The sequence below is a fragment of the Amia ocellicauda genome, chromosome 12 (genome assembly GCF_036373705.1).
Source record: "Amia ocellicauda isolate fAmiCal2 chromosome 12, fAmiCal2.hap1, whole genome shotgun sequence".
In the NCBI taxonomy this organism is placed as follows: domain Eukaryota; kingdom Metazoa; phylum Chordata; class Actinopteri; order Amiiformes; family Amiidae; genus Amia; species Amia ocellicauda.
The window spans coordinates 14,457,066-14,476,137 of NC_089861.1; the positions used below are offsets into that span (position 1 = coordinate 14,457,066).

General features: G+C 39.1%; 1 protein-coding gene across 2 annotated transcripts in view; it reads left to right on the top strand.

The window, feature by feature from the left end:
• The first annotated feature begins 13,086 nt into the window (after nucleotides 1–13,086).
• The window catches only part of smad1 (SMAD family member 1), a 30,306-nt gene continuing 24,320 nt past the window's right edge, over nucleotides 13,087–19,072 (top strand). The window contains exon 1 of one of the 2 annotated variants that reach the window (XM_066718428.1): nucleotides 13,087–13,335. The gene's annotated coding sequence lies outside the window, so the exon portion shown is untranslated. The remainder of the gene's footprint in view (nucleotides 13,336–19,072) is intronic. The other variant, XM_066718427.1, reaches the window with a different exon arrangement.

Genomic DNA, 19,072 nt, shown 5'->3' on the forward strand with positions numbered 1-19,072 from the left:
AGCATTAATAAATGAAATAAATACAATAGAAAGGTAACACTCTCCCTTCAAAACTGGCTTTCCAAGAATCGAGTTTGACATCCAGTCCTGCTTAAGAAGAACATACTTTGACAAGCCTTGTATTTGTGTAGTATGAAAAGATGAAGAGGCTGTATAACACAGAAAAGTTTTTGGAAAAAGATTATTTTTACAAAATGTAAATATCAGCTGTAGGAAAATTCAACTTCTCCGCTAGCCCAGGTGTAACTTCTGCTTTTATCAACTGCTGTCTTTACAGTTCCTAATTTCCTTCATACAGTGGAGTTTTCCTATCCTTCATTTCCATTCACTTCAGCAGCTCAACAACAACGCCAAACCATAACAACTTAGCAACTTTCTCTACAAAGAGTTTCATCCCTACTTGTATAGCTAGCTTGAGGAACCTCCTCTCAACTAAATTCCACACATATGTCCATATCAAGAGAATTCTAGCTTTGTCTACGAGTCAGTGAAACTATAGCTAAAAGCACTTGCTGAATATGTATGAGCTCTGGAGACTTTTATGATTGAAAGTAATAGGATACATTGAAAACCCATAGAAAAAAGAACTAAAGAACAGTCTAGAACTTTCTGTTACTGAAATGCAATGCTGTTCATCTAACTACACATTTCTGGAGTTTTCTGATATTGAAAACCAGGAAAATGCACATACACGCCACAATATTAATTGACAGCAGCTGTTTCATCAAACTTGATTACATTTGAACTGTATCCACATAGAAGTACATAGAAGATGCTTATATCACTTGTGAGTTTACGTTAGCTGTAATCACAATTTCCAAGTGTTTCCCTGACAGCATTGTCACCTGGCATGGCACTGACTGGCCTTAAAGAGTACATTTGTACTGCTATGTATGTGAAGTGTGAAATGTATATAGTTAAAGATACATTGATCAGCCATAACATAATGACCACTGACAGGTGAAGTGAATAACACTGATAATCTCATTATCATGGCACCTGTCAGTGGGTGGGATATACAGTGAGGGAAAAAAGTATTTTATCCCCTGCTGATTTTGTACGTTTGCCCACTCACAAAGAAATGATCAGTCTATAATTTTAATGGTAGGTGTATTTTAACAGTGAGAAACAGAATAGCAACACAAAAATCAAGAAAAATACATTTCAAAAAAGTTATACATTGATTTGGATGTTAATGAGTGAAATAAGTATTTGACCCCTTCGACTTAGTACTTGGTGGCAAAACCATTGTTGGCAATCACAGAGGTCAGACGTTTCTTTTAGTTGGCCACCAGGTTTGCACACATCTCAGGAGGGATTTTGTCCCACTCCTCTTTGCAGATCCTTATTAATTAAGGTTAAGGTTTCGAGGCTGACGTTTGTCAACTCGAACCTTCAGCTCCCTCCACAGATTTTCTATGGGATTAAGGTCTGGAGACTGGCTAGGCCACTCCAGGACCTTAATGTGCTTCTTCTTGAGCCACTCCTTTGTTGCCTTGGCTGTGTGTTTTGGGTCATTGTCATGCTGGAATACCCATCCACAACCCATTTTCAATGCCCTGGCTGAGGGAAGGAGGTTCTCACCCAAGATTTGATGGTACATGGCCCCGTCCATCGTCCCTTTGATGCGGTGCAGTTGTCCTGTCCCCTTAGCAGAAAAACACCCCCAAAGCATAATGTTTCCACCTCCATGTTTGACGGTGGGGATGGTGTTCTTGGGGTCATTGGCAGCATTCCTCCTCCTCCAAGCACGGCGAGTTGAGATGATGCCAAAGAGCTTGATTTTGGTCTCCTCTGACCACAACACTTTCACCCAGTTCTCCTCTGAATCATTCAGATGTTCATTGGCAAACTTCAGACGGGCCTGTACATGTGCTTTCTTGAGCAGGGGGACCTTGCGGGCGCTGCAGGATTTCAGTCCTTCACGGCATAGTGTGTTACCAATTGTTTTCTTGGTGACTATGGTCCCAGCTGCCTTGAGATCATTAACAAGATTTCTTCCATTTGCGAATAATCGCACCAACTGTTGTCACCTTCTCACCAAGCTGCTTGGCGATGGTCTTGTAGGTCTACAATCTTGTCCCTGACATCCTTGGACAGCTCTTTGGTCTTGGCCATGGTGGAGAGTTTGGAATCTGATTGATTGATTGCTTCTGTGGACAGGTGTCTTTTATACAGGTAACGAGCTGAGATTAGGAGCACTCCCTTTAAGAGAGTGCTCCTAATCTCAGCTCGTTACCTGTATAAAAGACACCTGGGAGCCAGAAATCTTGCTGATTGATAGGGGATCAAATACTTATTTCACTCTAACATGCAAATCAATGTATAACTTTTTTGAAATGCATTTTTCTGGATTTTTTTGTTGTTATTCTGTCTCTCACTGTTAAAATAACCTACCATTAAAATTATAGACTGATCATTTCTTTGTCAGTGGGCAAACGTACAAAATCAGCAGGGGATCAAATACTTTTTTCCCTCACTGTATTAGGCAGCAAGTGAACATTTTGTCCTCAAAGTTGATGTGTTTAGAAGCAGGAAAAATGGGCAAGCGTAAGGATCTGAGTGACTTTGACAAGGGCCAAATTGTTATGGCTAGACGACTGGGTCCGAGCATCTCCAAAACTGCAGCTCGAAAGCGCCTACAATGGGCACATGAGCATCAGAACTGGACCATGGAGCAATGGAAGAAGGTGGCCTGGTCTGATGAATCATGAGTTCAAGGTGTTGACTTGGCCTCCAAATTCCTCAATCCAATCGAGCATCTGTGGGATGTGCTGGACAAACAAGTCTGATCCATGGAGGCCCCACCTGGCAACTTACAGGACTTAAAGGATCTGCTGCTAATGTCTTGGTGCCAGATACCACAGCACACCGTCAGAGGTCTAGTGGACTCCATGCCTCGATGGGTCAGGGCTGTTTTGGTGGCAAAAGGGGGACCTACACAATATTAGGCAGGTGGTCATAATGTTATGGCTGATCGGTGTATAGACATACACAGAGCTGGATGTGTTCTTTGGTTGGAAATGATAACAACTTTGATCCACCCCCACCGCAACCACTTACACATCACACACAATCCATATTTGTCACAAGGCAAGTAAGTGTTTACACAGAGTTTCCACGGTGAATGTGCCAGTAGGTGTGGAGGGACTCTGTGGAAGTCATCTTTCCTGACAATGGAGAGTACACTGAGAAATCTGATTTGGGACACTGGCATGGCGCCATAGTGCAGATGTTTTGGCGCATATAAGTATTATACAATGACCGAATAGCAAGGATTTTGAATTAGTATGAATTGACCCTTGAAGTTAATAACAGTTAAAATCATGTATGATGTTATGTTTTCAGTTGATGGTTGACCACATTCAAAATAAACAGACATTCTAACAAAATCCCTGGGGGTAGCTGTTTTATTCTTTAGCTTTTCCTGTTGTTCATCTGCATTTTGTCTTAATACCAACAAGAAATCTATTATAGGTGTAAAGATCAGTTTTATATGAACAGTCCCACACATTTTTCTTTTTGGAAAATATTCTGTGAAGAGAAACAATCCCAGCTGACTGATTCTGGGTATTGTCGTGGGAATGTACAGTACAGGCGAAAAACACCGCCGAGCTCTCCCGAGAGAGGATTGAACCCATCAGTAGATATCAGATGCTCTCTCGCAGGAATTGTAAAGTGATATATAAGGTTATCTAAGGTCAAATGCTTGTAGCTGGTGTAGTGCAGCCCCAGTGTCTTGAAAGTGCAGTTGTTAATTGGCACTGATCAATGGTCTGCTCGCAGCAGGTCACCGTCTGAGACTCTCTAGGGAGGGGGGTAGGGGTAATGATGTTACAGAGAGCAGGGGTGGCTTTGTGGATGATGTGGGAACATGGGAGACCTGGAGACTAACACTGTACGACCAAAACCTCAGTTGCAGCCGGATTTGACATATGGTCACATTGCTTCTGCCCAGTCAATATCATACTTCCATAACATTCTTGGTTTTAATGCTGGAGGTGCGCAACTCAGTCTAGACACACTTCAGATTTACAAAGCCCAACAACAACAACAATCAGATCTCAGTGCAAGGCCTACCAGCCCCCCACACACACGCACAAACTTAATGTTCGATGGTTCATTGAAGCGATCTTACTTATCAGGCTGTTTTTGGTACACCATCAGTTTTTTCACTGTATATGTCAACATAGATAAAACAGTTTTATAACACTTGGTTATTTGTGCATAAAAGCCACTGGTGTACTCCAGTTAAGTTTCCCTTTATTTCACAACAGGGCTCGAATGAGATTGTAGGCTACAGTGTGACAGTACATGGTCTGAAGGTCACTGGTACCAAATAGGTGCAGTTTGTAGTGTTTTTTGGTTTGTTTGTGTTTTGTTTTTAATTTGTTAGTTACATGCATAGTTCAAGTTTTTAAGCTGTCATGTAATCTTCTGGCAAGTAAGGACCACATGCATAGTGATAATATATTATACTAGAATAGATAGGTATTGTTTGTAGTGTTATTTTCTTTTAATTGAAAATACTTTTTGAAAAAGTGATGTATTCTAATTATAGGATTTATTTACAGACTGCCTTTTTGGATTTCAAAGATGGAGGTCTCAGTGTATCACGTGGGTGGGACATACCACATTTTACCCTTTACTAAATGCTCATATCTCCCTTTCTATTACTTTTAGCAGGGTATAACAGGGGAGTAAAGTATTGTAAGTAAGTCAGAGTTAAGCAAAGTGCACTAAAAGACAAAGCTCTATAGAGTCTAGGCTGTATGACAGAAATAAACCTTTGTGTCTCACTGTACCTAGATGAATGTCCTAGTAGGTTAGTTTATTTGAAAGTGAATTACCACTAAAATGTCTTCGGGCAGGGTTCTTTGATGTGTCAGGAGCAGCACTCTGTTACTTCCATTCCTACTGTAGGCGAAATAGGTGTGAATGTTTTCACTCTTCTCCACGGTCAAATACTTTCTCAGGCACTCAGTGTGTTTCTTCCTGGACACGTCCCTTCCTCTGTAACAGAATTATCATTTTATGTGCTTCAGATTCCAGTTGCCAGAGACTTCACTGCACTGTCACATCAGAAATATACAACACTGTGTCCCAATTCAAGGCTCATTAGGTTTGGTTCACCTCATTATTATATTGTGCCGGAAGATATGGTTGCAGTTATAAACATTAAGGGCTTGATTTATGATGCGATACACAGGTGTAAATCAATAGAAAGTCGATTGAGTTTTTGGGCTAGCATACTTTTCTTTTATTCATCCATTAGTAAAATAATGAGAAAAGAGAAGAAAAAAGAGCTATTGGGTAATTCAGGATAAAACATATAATACAAATAATAATAATAGATGTATTTTTTGTTTATTACATCTGTAAAAAAATGGTCTGTTTGTAAAAAGTAAGTAATGTCTGCCTTGACTTGTTGTGGTTCATATTTTTTTAAGTTGAAATACAAAGTAAAGCCAAGGCATAAGAAGCTTTTGTTTCTAGCCTTCTACAATGGCAACATAACTAAACATTATCCCTCTAAGAGATATTTGAAATGGGTCTGATATTATTGCATACTTCTGAAATGAATCATGACAGGGTTTTGAAGTTCTCTGCATTTGCATCTTGTTTAAATTATCCTTTTTTATAGTACATCTCAACCCTTTTGGCACCCTTTTGTGTTTGTATCCTTTTTTAATGTATCTTACCCCATTAAATGGCTGATGTAATATTCTAGACTTTTCTAATTGACTGAAATGCGGTATTTCTTAAATCTCCCTTTCCCTCTCCTCTCTCAAACAAGATTAATTTAGAACGGTCACTAGCTTTGTTTGGGCTGGATCTATTTTTTGCCCCTAGGAGCGTTGTCAACACTATAAAGGAAAAAAGGTGATGTCATGATCCTATCACTTACAGTACTTGCTCTCTCCCTGATGTGTAATTCTCTGGAGTGGGGATGATCTCACTGGTTAGTTTTTAAATAACATCTGTTTGATATAACATACTGCTGATGGGGCTTCTTTCAGAATACCAAAAATGTATAACTGTGAAGAGCATCCTCAGCTAGGGTTTGTCCACAGCTCTGTTTCCTCACTTCTTTTTGTTAATACAGAATAGAATTTAATTGTACCATTCACAGAACAAGAAAACATTTTCATTGTGCATGTTAAGTATGCAGAGCAATTCCCTGGTTATTGGCTTCAGTAAATAAATGAATAACTATTTGTGTTGCCTTTCAGCTACCTTTGTGGAAAGGCTTGGGAACCTATGACCTTTCATCTCTGTGAATTATTCAATGCTCCCCTCAAGCCAACAGAGGTCAGGGACAGAGGGCGTCTGACCTGAAACTCATCTCAGCACAAAGCTTGTTTAAATAAAATGAAGAGCAAACAGAATAAATTAAAAATGAAACAAGCAAATAATTGCATTCTGAAGTAACAATATATCTGAGTCTTTGCTGTTGGTACCAAAAACTATATAACCATTAAATTGGTGATGTTGTTATCCAGTTTTGATTGTTAGTACAGTGACATCACATAATTTAATGTTTTGACAAAAAGCTTTGACATACAATGTTTAGCACTGAAAATAGGAGGTACATGTTTACACAAAGAGTTATGGGGTTCTCATCCACCCTCACCAATAATATTGTCTCATTTCCTTGAAGAACAACCGACTGACATGTTTCTGCTGCTCACACATTTCCCACTTTCATGTGCCAATCTAAGGTTGTTTGATCCTGCAACAGACAACATGCAGGTAATTCAATCTCGCATATATTGTTTAGATTTCTAATCACATTACACGTTCCTTCCACTCACTTGGTTATATATATTTTTTGTAGCAATATTCCTCAATATGTATATTTAGAGGGGGATCTAATTATCTAAAGACACAGATATTTAGTTTTTCATTTAACTAAATCAGAGGTTAGGAGGGGAAGACTGATACTTAGGTTTGAAAGTTTAGCTCGTAATTACATGTTAATAGTTAATGGTAAATATATATATATATATAATCATACATACACATACACACAAATATATATATATACACTATGTATCAACATACATAGATATATATAATCTTTTAAATCCCTTCAGATCTTTTTGCCGTCTTATGGTATAAATTCCATTTCCCCTCTTTCAACCACAGTTGTTGCATATTTGCTCCAGGACTGAAAATGATAAAACATGTCTGTTATATTTCCAAAGACAATTCAATGAAAAATACTCAGGTATCACACTGGTACTCATAGAGCACAAAATGTCTTAGTCTTTTGCAAAAAAGGGAATGAACAAAACTGAAAGAAATCATTATTAAATCTACCTTCATTGAGACCTCCTTGTGTTTGAAGACAGGGAGCCAATGCTATTTATGTGTGTATATAGTGTCTAAAGTGTTTCAATTATATGCCACTGAATTTTTCCAGTTGGATAGAGATGGAGTGTTATGGGAGTCTGACTGACAGGCCTGCAGACTGAAACTATCTATTCTATTTATTCTGTGAAAGTGTCCACAGCAGCTGTGCGGGCCTCCCCAGGCACAGCTCCACAAATGTGGCCACATACCTCGGCCCTACCCTTGTGGGAACAGACCACCCTCCTTGCTGCTCTAGGGATCACTAGCAAAAAAGAAGTGTACAGTCCTGAAGGTGATTTTTAGATCCAGACAATGGTCTGTGGGGAACTGGGGCAATACCAAGAGCTCTCATTTTACATAGGTCTGGTTTACAAATAGCACACTCTTCATTTAAACAAATGCCAATCAATCTTGACTTGTGGGAAATCAAAAGGTTAATGAGTTGGATTTCCTATTTCACATCCAGTGTGTCCTCTAACATTGCAGTCCCTACTCCCTGCTCCTGGGCTTTTTCCATAGGACAGAAATAGGGTTTTCCAGTAAAGGAAAAGTAAGTAGAAACCTTAAAACGTTCACCACAAACTCAAACATTAGTATTTATTTTGATAAAAACAAATGACATAAACCAGTTTACTGTAAGTGTTCCAGAAAGGTTTCATTCAGCTGCTAAGGAGATGTGATCTCTCACTGTGAGGGCCACAGAGTAATTCACCTGCACCCAAACCCTAAGAATCAATTATCAAAGTATCATTCAGGTGTTCGTTTCCATTGCAGGCAAACTGCCCATCTCCCAGTAAAGCAAGGAGGTGGGTAATTTGCCCACAGTGGAAAATTGAGCTTCATCCTCTTCAGAGATTGATTTGTTACAACATGAAGTATCATATGTTTTCCACACCATGGAAGGCTGCATTAGATATATTTTCATCAAATGTCAGGGCACTTCTGCAAGCATACTGGTTGTGCTTGAATGCAATACTTTAATATGATACAGGGATGCTGGCCTATATTGACTCCAATGCTTCCTACAGTTGTGTCCAGTTGGCTGGTAGTGGATCTCTACTCCAAATAGCTCTTCCCATCTCATCCCGCAGATGATCAAGTGGATTGGAATCTGGTGACTGAGCAGGCCACTGCAGTGAGCTGAATTCACTGTCATGTTCGTGGAACCATTCCTGGACAATCCTTGCCTAGTCCTCCCATCACCATGAAGCGGCAGGAACCAGGAATCATCAGACCAGGTAACGTGTCTCCAATCCTCCATTGTCCAGTGTTTTCATTCCTTATCCCACTGTAACTGCAGTTTTCAGTTTTGCTGAAAGAACTGGAACTCTGTTAGGTCGTCAGAAGCCATACCCCATTCATGTCAAGGTACGGCGAGTTATTTTATGGGTCTTTCAGCACCAATGTTATACTGCACAATTAATGTCTGTTTAAACTGTCAAAAACTAAGCAGTGTTGCAGTTCTTGACACACTCAAACTACCACACCCCTTTCAAAGGCACTTACCTCTTTTGTCTTCCCCATTTACCCTCTGAATGGCATACATACACAATCCATGTCTCAATTGTGTTGAAGCTTAACCATTCTTCTTTAACCTGTCTCCTCACTTTCATCTACATTGATTGAAGTGGATTTAACAGGTTACATCAATAAGGGATCATAAATTTCAACTGGATTTATCTCCTCAGTCTATGGACAGAGCAAGTGTACCTAATGTTTTGAACACTCAGTGTGTGTGTGTGTGTGTATATATAATCAGACATTTTATATATATATTAAATGACCATTACTCGAGTTCAACTAGTATTAATTACATTTGAACAACAGAGATTTCAAACATCATTAACTCTAAACAGGTCCAATGTCTGTAAACGATGGATGATATATATATATATATATATATATATATATATATATATATATATATCTCACAATAACAATAAATCAATTAAATCACCTCCTCAAGGTGGCTGACTGACCCTTTCCACACTCAAAAACTGGAATGAGTGTCACTGGGTGGGTCTGTTTCACATAATATTTGGCAATTAAATAATCAAGATTTTTAGTTCTAAACATGTGTTTTGTCCAATATATGCAATGTAGTACCAATGAAACATGCACTGAAAATGAATAAACATTAACTTTGAAAAACACCACAGCACAGAATGTATACCACACTTGTGGCAAGCTTAAGGTCATGTCAACTAATCACCAAAGCATTTGTGTGTGTGTGTGTGTGTGTTTTACTACAACCTATAGGTGCAATTAACATAAAATGAATACATTAATGTCTTAGTCTTTTGGATCCGATGTAACCCCTTACGCATCTGATATTAAGTCTAGCTGATGTGTTCAAATATTTGCATTACTGCATCCACAAATGAATGAAAGATACAGAACGCAAAATGCATGATCTAAGCCACTAGATGAAAACACGATCACCTCCGGCACATCACGCACACAGACGCCGTGTGACAGTAAACACAGCCACTCCCGCACACCCGCAGGAAAAGACCCCCCCCCCGCATGTGCACCCCCCTGCGCACGCTCCCGGCTCGCGCTGTTTTCCCAGCTCCCGCATTCACGTGCAGCCGAGCGCTCGCGCCTCTCACTCAGACATTCTGTCGCCAGGGCCCGTGACGTCACCGCGCCGGAGGGCCGTCCTCCGCCGGCGCGGAGGGAAAATAGTGCCGCCGCTCAGTTGTTGCTTGTTTGGATAAATGGCGTACACAACTTAATAGCCCTATTGTAGCAAAACTAAAATAAGTCGGACATATGCGGATATATGAAAACGACGACGGAGTCGTCGTTTTCATATATCCGCATATGTCCGACTTATTTTAGTTTTGCTACAATAGGGCTATTAAGTTGTGCGATCACGTCAGTAAGCACGTCAGTATATATATCCAATATATTCGTCTGTAATAATATCTAAGAAGAAGCAAAAGAAAGACTTTAATTTGCAACAACCGTATCACAACAACGGCTATTTTATTTTTTAGCAAACACGAGCACAGATAGCAGCTATACAACAGGTGGTTTTATTAACTTTTATGTTTAATGTCAGTCTATCCTGCTTCAATATGCCAGAAACCCCTCCTTCAGATGTCTCTCTCATATATTACAAGTAGAAACAGTAATGAAAGAATGTCCATTTACACGCATATAACTATAGTTATATATAAATAAAGTATTTTAGATATTGGATTTTATTTAAAAAGTGTACTAATTGCAATGATACGAATTAAATAAAGGAGGGCATGTTACCTGTTAATCGAAGTAAATCGCATGCATTACATTACAATTTAGTGAAAGCAATTAACTGTGTATAAGTTAATTCCTCCGTATTGATCAAAAGTATACAAAAAAAAAATGGCATGCTCTACTAAGTATAGTATGGAAACCTTTTAGTCAATTTCCCAAGCAGTCCAAACATTTGTACTAAATTGATGTGTTTGAAATGTTTAATTTGAGGGTTTTCTAGAAAAAAATAATTGAAAAGCTGACCTACTGAAAATAATTGTGTGGGAAGGTCACATCCACTGAGAAACTGCACTTGACTGACAGCCTAGCCGAGAGATTGCAAATGCATGAAGACACATCAGCTGCCTGGACAGCCAGTAAAAGGGTTGCTTAAATACGGTGGTTTCATAAATTAAGATGCAGATCATGTTCCGTTTTCATTCCCACAGATATCTGGTGTTATACTGTCCACATTGCATTGAATATATACATTTATTTATTCTAAATGGGATGTTTTTTAATAGGCTTCCTTAACGCAATTAAATGTGTTGCGTTGCACAGATCAGCCTTTCATTTGCTGTTCTACTGTACGTGTTGCCTGTAGCCTGGGCTTTTCTTTGTCACTAACTTTTCTTAAAAGGATCGCATGTTGGCTTTGCGTTTATACACACATTTACATTAAAGAAACAGGAAAAATCGATTGCACTGAAGATGCTTATAGTTTGTCTTCGTGCATTGAACAAGTCCCAATCTCTGGTGACCTTTTCAATGGTATTGATATCCACCAAATGAGTGTGATATATCTGACAGCTTAAAAAAATATTAAAAGTTGGTTCTATGTTCTAAGTGTGATTCCCCTTGATCAATGGCTGGTACAAAAGAAAGTGGGTTTTTTTTCTGGTCTAGAATGTAGTTTCTCCAATATAAGCGGTAGAGCTGTGGATAATTGGAGAAATGGGGGTTCAATTCCCCTGAACAAGGCTTTTAAACCAGATGTCTCCAGGGGGAGAAGCCCAACTGTATTCATTTATATGAAAAGTAAACAATAACTGAATGAGCACAGGGGTTTAAAATTGTATTATTATTATTATTATTATTATTATTATTATTATTATTATTATTATTTCTTGGCAGACGCCCTTATCCAGAGTGACTTACAACATAAGTGCAAAACAAAGTGCAACATTGTATTTGTGGGGTCTGGGAGATGCATTGACCACACAAAAAAAAAAGAATTGCAGCAAATTAGGAAGCAGACAACAATTATTACAGCCCTGTCTTGCAGCAGTGGTCACATACAGGGGGAATCACCTTAGGAAGGAATCCGAGGGGCAGCTGCCTCCCCCGGGTGCACCCAGGTACCCCAGATATCACAGTTTAATAGGCAAGTAAAACATTTTTAAGAAAGGCACCAAAATGCCTGCTCAACCCCCCACCGCCCCGCCCCCCAACATCTTAAATCTAACTAAAGTCTAACTAAAAAGACAATTAGTTCACATATTCATTTAGTACTCCAGGGCTTTGCATGAACTGAATTTGATACCCCCCCCCTGCTCTAAACTGGAAGTATTGTCTTTTTTTAATGCTTTGTACTTTTAATAAAGACACACAACAATCAACATACATAATTCTACCAATTATTAAAGTTAAACTGTTTTGTTCTACAAACTCAAGTGGGGAATAGAGCTCAGTTTAGAGGAGGAGGCCATGTTCGTTGTTCACCTGGAATAAATAAGGGGAACAAAATATTGGCGTATATACAAGAATATGAGTAATGGTTAAAATATAGACTGAGAAATTGACCTATAGGCACTAGTGGTGGTGATTGTACTGTTTTGCTGATTTATGTATGTATGACAATAGTACCATATATTTAATTTAGTATGTAGGAACTTTTATAAAAGGAAAACATGATAAAAAAAAAAGTAAGTTAAGAACAATACCACATAAATGCTCATGCAATTACAAATCATATCAAACCCATTTTATTCCTGGAAAAACATAAATAAAGTCAATTATTCATTATGTGTCCAATATGCATACAGTGTCTGAGTCTGTGTTAGCATGTGTGGACCTGTGGACACCTGTGGACTGTGTGCTTCTGGACTCCCAAGCATTAGAGGGAGCTTGTGTATAAAACTATACTTTGCAGCAAGACTCTTCATACACAGACATGCTCGGGATCAGTGAAAGCCTTTGCGTCTCATCCGTCCATCTGTCCTATATCATACACTGTCGGAGACAGGAAGTGATGGCAGGACATAGAGCAAACAGCATGCATGGAAGCAGCAGCAGCTACAGTGCCTTCTCTCCGCCCCTACATTACAATATGTTTCAAATCACATGCATCTGAAGAGCTGTCTTGCCCGTGTAAAAGCGTGCAGGCACGGCAGGGGCAGCAGAGAGCGACCGCCCCCCAGCTCTGCCCCGGCGGCAGGATACGCATCGCGGGGCGGAGGGTGCGGCGGCTCCCGACTCGCTGACGCCAGAGAGGCCGGATCAATCCGGGCAGCTGTGCGCCGGGCGGGGAGCCGGGCAGACGGGCGGGATGGGGCAACTTTCTTCCGCTTGAACGACGCGAGAGACGGACACAACCTGCAGCCCTTTCGCTTCACTTTCAGGCGGGGGAAGCAACTTTCGTAACGAGAGGTTTGAGTTGTGGTTTGTTGCTGGTTTGGGGGGTTTTGGGAGTTTGCGAAACTTCCCCCCCACCACGACCGAACTGCTCTAACTAAGGTACAGTGAACTGTTTGAACATTTGCACGCATTGTCAGCTTTAATATTGAAACGAGTTTGCTGATGAAGACCCACACACAACAGGAGTATGTTCTGGTTAGCTGTGAATGTGTGCTATCCTTACCTGTTGTCCATCTTCTTGGGTGTTTCGTTGATGGCTGATTTGATAATCTGATATTTGTTGGTCATCTTGCGTTTGTGCATAATATAATGTTCCGAGATGATCCGACAGATACAAAAGTTATTCATATGAGCTTTGTGTAGATGTGTGTGCCAAAAAAAAGCCCGAGGTTGTCAGTCTTTCAAAAATGAAGAGCAATTAATAGTTGCACAAAAAACAGTCGTGACTTAATACCAGTATCAAATTAAAATCTGTGCATGAGGAAGTCCTATATATTGGACTTATTCCTGACATATCTTTGGATTTGTCTCTGCTTTATTAGACTGGGTGCATCTTACTATTGAGCACATGTGTTGTTGCTGCTGCAAACTAATGCTGTCAAGGTGTGAGAATTGGTTAGTACTGGGTTTTGTAGCATCTTTATTACAAGTAAGTGGAGCTATTATGATTACTGTATTTGGAAAGTAAAATATTTATATTTAAACATTGCAATATATATGCACACGTGTTTACTTTGAGTTGCAGCATTTGACAGCAGTCAGCACCGTGCAGCAGATGCCCCAAAGGACAGGGAGTCGTCCTTGGGTTGCATTTAAATTGTATTTGGTTGTTTCTTTGCTTACATGCTTGAGATAGTTGATCATCTTTCATGGTTTCTAATGATTTGAGCTTTGAACGTTCAACTCTTGAATTACATGGACAAGCTTGGACAGTTGGGTCCTCTGTTATCATTGGTGACCCACGATGATGATTTATATTATTTATTATTTGTCATATCAATTTTCTTTTTAATCTGATTAGTTATGTGTTGTCTGTCCAATTTATGTTTCCATAATAGTTTGCTCAAAAAGTTTGTTAAGATTGCTTGACCAGGATTCGTTTTATACGATTTTGATGCAGTCACACAATTCTGTGGATTCAGCAAACATAACTACAAAGATAGCAATCAAAATTAAACTAAAGACTGCATGTAAGATTTGTGTATCTTTTGGAGTGCATGATACATTTATTGAATACCTGCTATTGTTTTGTATAACCAGTACTATCATTGTTCACTGTTAATAAAGGGCTTTTGACAGGTTTGTCTTGTAGAGCTGGACTAACCCTGATGCTTGATCAAGATGCTTGTTCTAGGACTACAATGTAGTGCAACATGTATTTTACACTTCATTGTTCAAGATGCATAGCTGAGCTTGTGGGTTTCATGATGTCACGATAAGATTCGTTACACTTCACCTTATAGGACATCCCTGTTCCCATCTCTCATAAGAAAAGTACTATGGTCAAAATCCAAACCCAAACACCTGATGATCTGTGATCTGAGTTGGCACAATTAGTCATTTAGCTGAATGAATAGCTGTGTACCACCCCCCCCCCACCCAAATCCCATGCCCCCGCCTCACCTCCTCCTCATTCCAGTGCTACACTCCCAGACTATGAATATAAAATGCATGCCAGTCTGCTGAGTTTTTCCTGTCCTGTTGCACGCCGATGAGACAGACCGTGTTTGCCTGGCACAGTGCTGAGGTGCATTTCAGCTGTGCGTTTGGTCATGAGATGGTGTCTAGATAGAAGCTGGTGTTAAAATCCCACAGTATGAAACACTGTGAAGATATGCTGGGGGATGTATTTTTGGAATTTGTGAGTTTGAGTTACAGAGGAACATCTGACTCACAAATGTGGAAGTTTATCTTCAGTTTGTCATCTCCCATATGAAAAACAATACATATGCTACAAAAATGTACCTGGGGAAGTAACTTCACAGGAGGGACATGCCAATTGCCGTTTATGCAAAGCAGTAGTGTAACGCAGAGTGGTTTCCTATCTTAAACAACATTTTCGTGTACTTCAGCTCGATTTATAGGGAAGTGCTCATTTGTGCAGAGACTAATGGAGGCACCATCTAGCATTTATAAATAATGTAACTTCTGTATAATGCAGAGTCCCCAGAGACTGCAGAGAGAGCATCATTACTGCCTCCTCAACATACAGGAGATCCTAAATTGATTTACAGCACTGAACCAGTGCAAAATGATACATGGAGATGACATAGGGGTCAGCTTGTCAAAGTCGTATGATCCAGCCCTGGTGCTCAAGCCTGGTCATTAGACCACAAGCACGTGAAAAGACCAGGAAATCACATGTGGATGGCAGGGGGCTGCTGCTGTTTTGTATTATTTCTTGATTCTGTCTCTTGTTCTTTTTACATTCAACAAGGAAGTAGAATACTTCTGTAAAAGTAGTGGTCTTATTAGGCTATTTACGTCTTGTTGACTTTTATCTTGACCAACGCAGAACCGTGGAGTGTGTGTGAAAAAAGAGGTTGAAGCATGCGATATGCACACTGGTGCCGATAACTTAATTTGTAGTTGTGTTATTTACAGTCAAGTGTTTAATGACTTCCACAGAAAAATCATCATTACTATGTAAGTACAGATTAATCTTGTTACATTGTCCCAGGAGAGGTCACTTAACGTTATTATTTTTTTAAATTATTTTTTGTGGGGAGAGAGTGGGGTTGTGACCCAATAATGGGGTAACTTGATTATCTAAACGAATCGACGGGGCAAAAAAATTGCCTTTGAATGTGAGTTCGGTACAATACCCCAATTTTGTGGAAGATGTACTCTAATTGTAACTGTATTTTTACTGCTGTCTTGACGTGTTTTGTATTAGGGCCATTTTTATAGTTTATAAATGTATGTATTAGTTTCTAGAAACAATATGTCATACTAATATAAAAAATATATTTATCTGATCTGAAGTTACATCTGGAATTGGTCGTATCTTTAAAAAACAAAACAAAAAAACTTAGCAGGATAAATATGGCCTCTGACAGGAAAGAAAAAATAGTATGCACTCGTAATAGTATTATTACTCTATACAGTTGTTTAGACTTAAAGGCTCCTCAGCTTGTTTTTGTGGTTATTCCTAATTCAAGTGTTAGGCACTATCTCTTCATAATACAGGAAACTGGGAGCGCAGTTCATTTTATATTGTGTTTTATTGCTTTTTAAAATAGTTTCAGTAGACACAATAAGTCTCGCTGTCTTTTTCAGATTAGATTGTACAAGAATGGTCTGGAAAACCATGAGTGTTCAGAATTTGTTAATACTACAATGCTGTTATGACAAATATTTTGGTGCTTTGCAAGTTGGTCCCCCAGCACCACAGCACCATTGGTTCTGATCTAGATTTCACTTTATATTCATCGTTGAGCTTGATTGTACTTATTTACTTGAAAGAGGTTTATTATTAGTAGAAGTAGTAGTAAGAGTCATAGCAGTAGTATTTTTCTTTAATCTGCTTTAACTGGTCATTCACATTGAAAAGGTTCTATATGATTTATGATACTTCACTGTATTTGTATGTATTATGATAAGTCACAGGGATCACAAGACAGTAATGGTTTGTAGAGATACAAAGGTAACACTTCAAAATCAGACTGAAGAACCAGTCTACAAGATAGTGGAATGATGTGTCCTTCTGTGTAGAAGGCAGAATTGTACATTGAAAGTTGAATTGATTTCCCAGTGGGGAAAAGTAATGACCGGAAGGGATTTTGCCTACTGCTTGTGACTGATAATCGCCATCCATAGGGGTTTGGTCTGTGGTCTCTTGTGTTTCTCGGTACATTAGGCTTCCAACTCTGAACTTCCCTCACATGAGGACACAGGTTCTGTGTTGTTCCTTCAGATCTGCTGCAGCAGTTTGAATTTACAGTGTGCGATGGATGTTGATTGAAAGAGAGGTGACACAGAGGGCCTTTGTTGTGGCTGTGGTATTATGAGGTATTCCAAATTAACTGAAAGTGTTTGACGAGCTTAGAGACTCAGTGAGTTGTCCGTTACATTTGAAGAGCACTCTCCTGTCACGGGTCATTTCCAGCTCCTGCTTTAGCGATGGGGGTCAATGACTTGGATATAACTGGCTCTTCCCCAGGAAGAATGTAAACTCTCTTATTCAAAACTTGATGGGTATCAGGAGAAGTTCTTTGCTGTGTTTTTTTGTGTTTACGTGTTGTTTTTAAATCTCTACACTCAATGTGCACTATTTATAAATTCTTCTAAAATAAATGTTACTAAATGTTGGTAACGAAGAAGAGGGTTTTAGCAAAATCCAATGTCCACCTTGAAAGTGCTCTGTGATTACTTGAATGGCCTGTATATTATTTACCCACGGCCAATGTCAATCTCTCACAAAATGCACAAACCTTTTTATTCATAAGACACATTTCTAATATTTGACTGACTTCCATGGTGAATGAGTTAAAACCTGAAGGCTTTTCTTTCAGAGGCTAATGGGGGCATATGGGACATGTGGTGATGAAGCGAAGGTCTGTGTGTGATGACAACCTGCTATCTGCTACAGACGGCAATCTTGCATGACTTCAATTTCCTAGCTGTATTTAAACACTTAAACCTTCAGGATACTTAATTTGTCATATAATATAATACCTTACCTACGCAGTATTAAAACACAAAGAAATACTGTAGGTTAATGTAAAGACCAGTCCAGATGTTAAACCATGAGCCATACTGACCTCTCTCCTCATAGGCTATGGTAGTTGAATGTGATGTCACTGATTGGCATCTGGGTCATTTCCTGACAATTTAGTAGACGTGAAATACAGCACTGTCACAGATTTGAAGGATGCTCTTTATTTGTAGTGTTTTAAATTCGGGCTTGATTAAATCAGGATTTCTGGTTCAAAGGTTTAGGTTTCAGTCATTCAGATTGTTTTATGTCAGGTTTTGCTCTCAAAATAGCTTGGTCTGTTAAAATTAAAAGTTGCCATAAATTGATTGGGTTTATAGTGGACATCACATTAAACCTGAAATTGTTATGTAATGTTACTGATAATATAACTCATAATAAAATATAAGCCAGGCTATATGCATAGTAGTAGGTAGTTAAAATGACAGTTAAAACAATAGCAAATTATTTTGGAGAATAAAAAGTGAAAATGAATGACAGAATATTCAATTTTGAAAAGATACTGCAAATGACATGTATTTGCCAGCAGGCTGCATGATTGATGTCCGTGCTTTAGAGTAGACTATCACCTTTGGCCCACTTGAAAGACTTTCACCAGACAGGGAGAACACACAAGCCCTGGACTGCTGACAGGGGAAGTGGAAAGGAAAACAGTGTGTGCAGGGAGGTGTTTGTGTGAGTCTGATTCTGCTTATGTGTGGCAGACGTAATCTACTAGGAACCCTTTATGAAGTATTTAGCATTGAAAGCTTCACTTTGCTAGAATTTCAAATATTTGATGCAGCGTGCTGAGTGTAAGATTTCTGCTGGGTAGAGCGTCTCACATTTATACGTTATCTCTGCTAACTCTGCTGCTGTGTAGAAGTGCCCACCAGAATATATGAGAGAGCAGTGTCCAGGCTTGTGCACTACTGCCCAGGATTCTGGTTATTTCCCTATAAAAAAAGCAAAGATCAACAAAAAGGTTAAGGGTAACTCCACAAAGCAATCATACTTGAATTTAATTTCACTTCTCCAGATTTAATTATCCTCCTGCAGAGATTTATATGAATAGTCTATTTGCCCTGTGTTTACTAGTCTGTCATTTTTAACAAAGAAAAAATATTTGTTGATATTGTT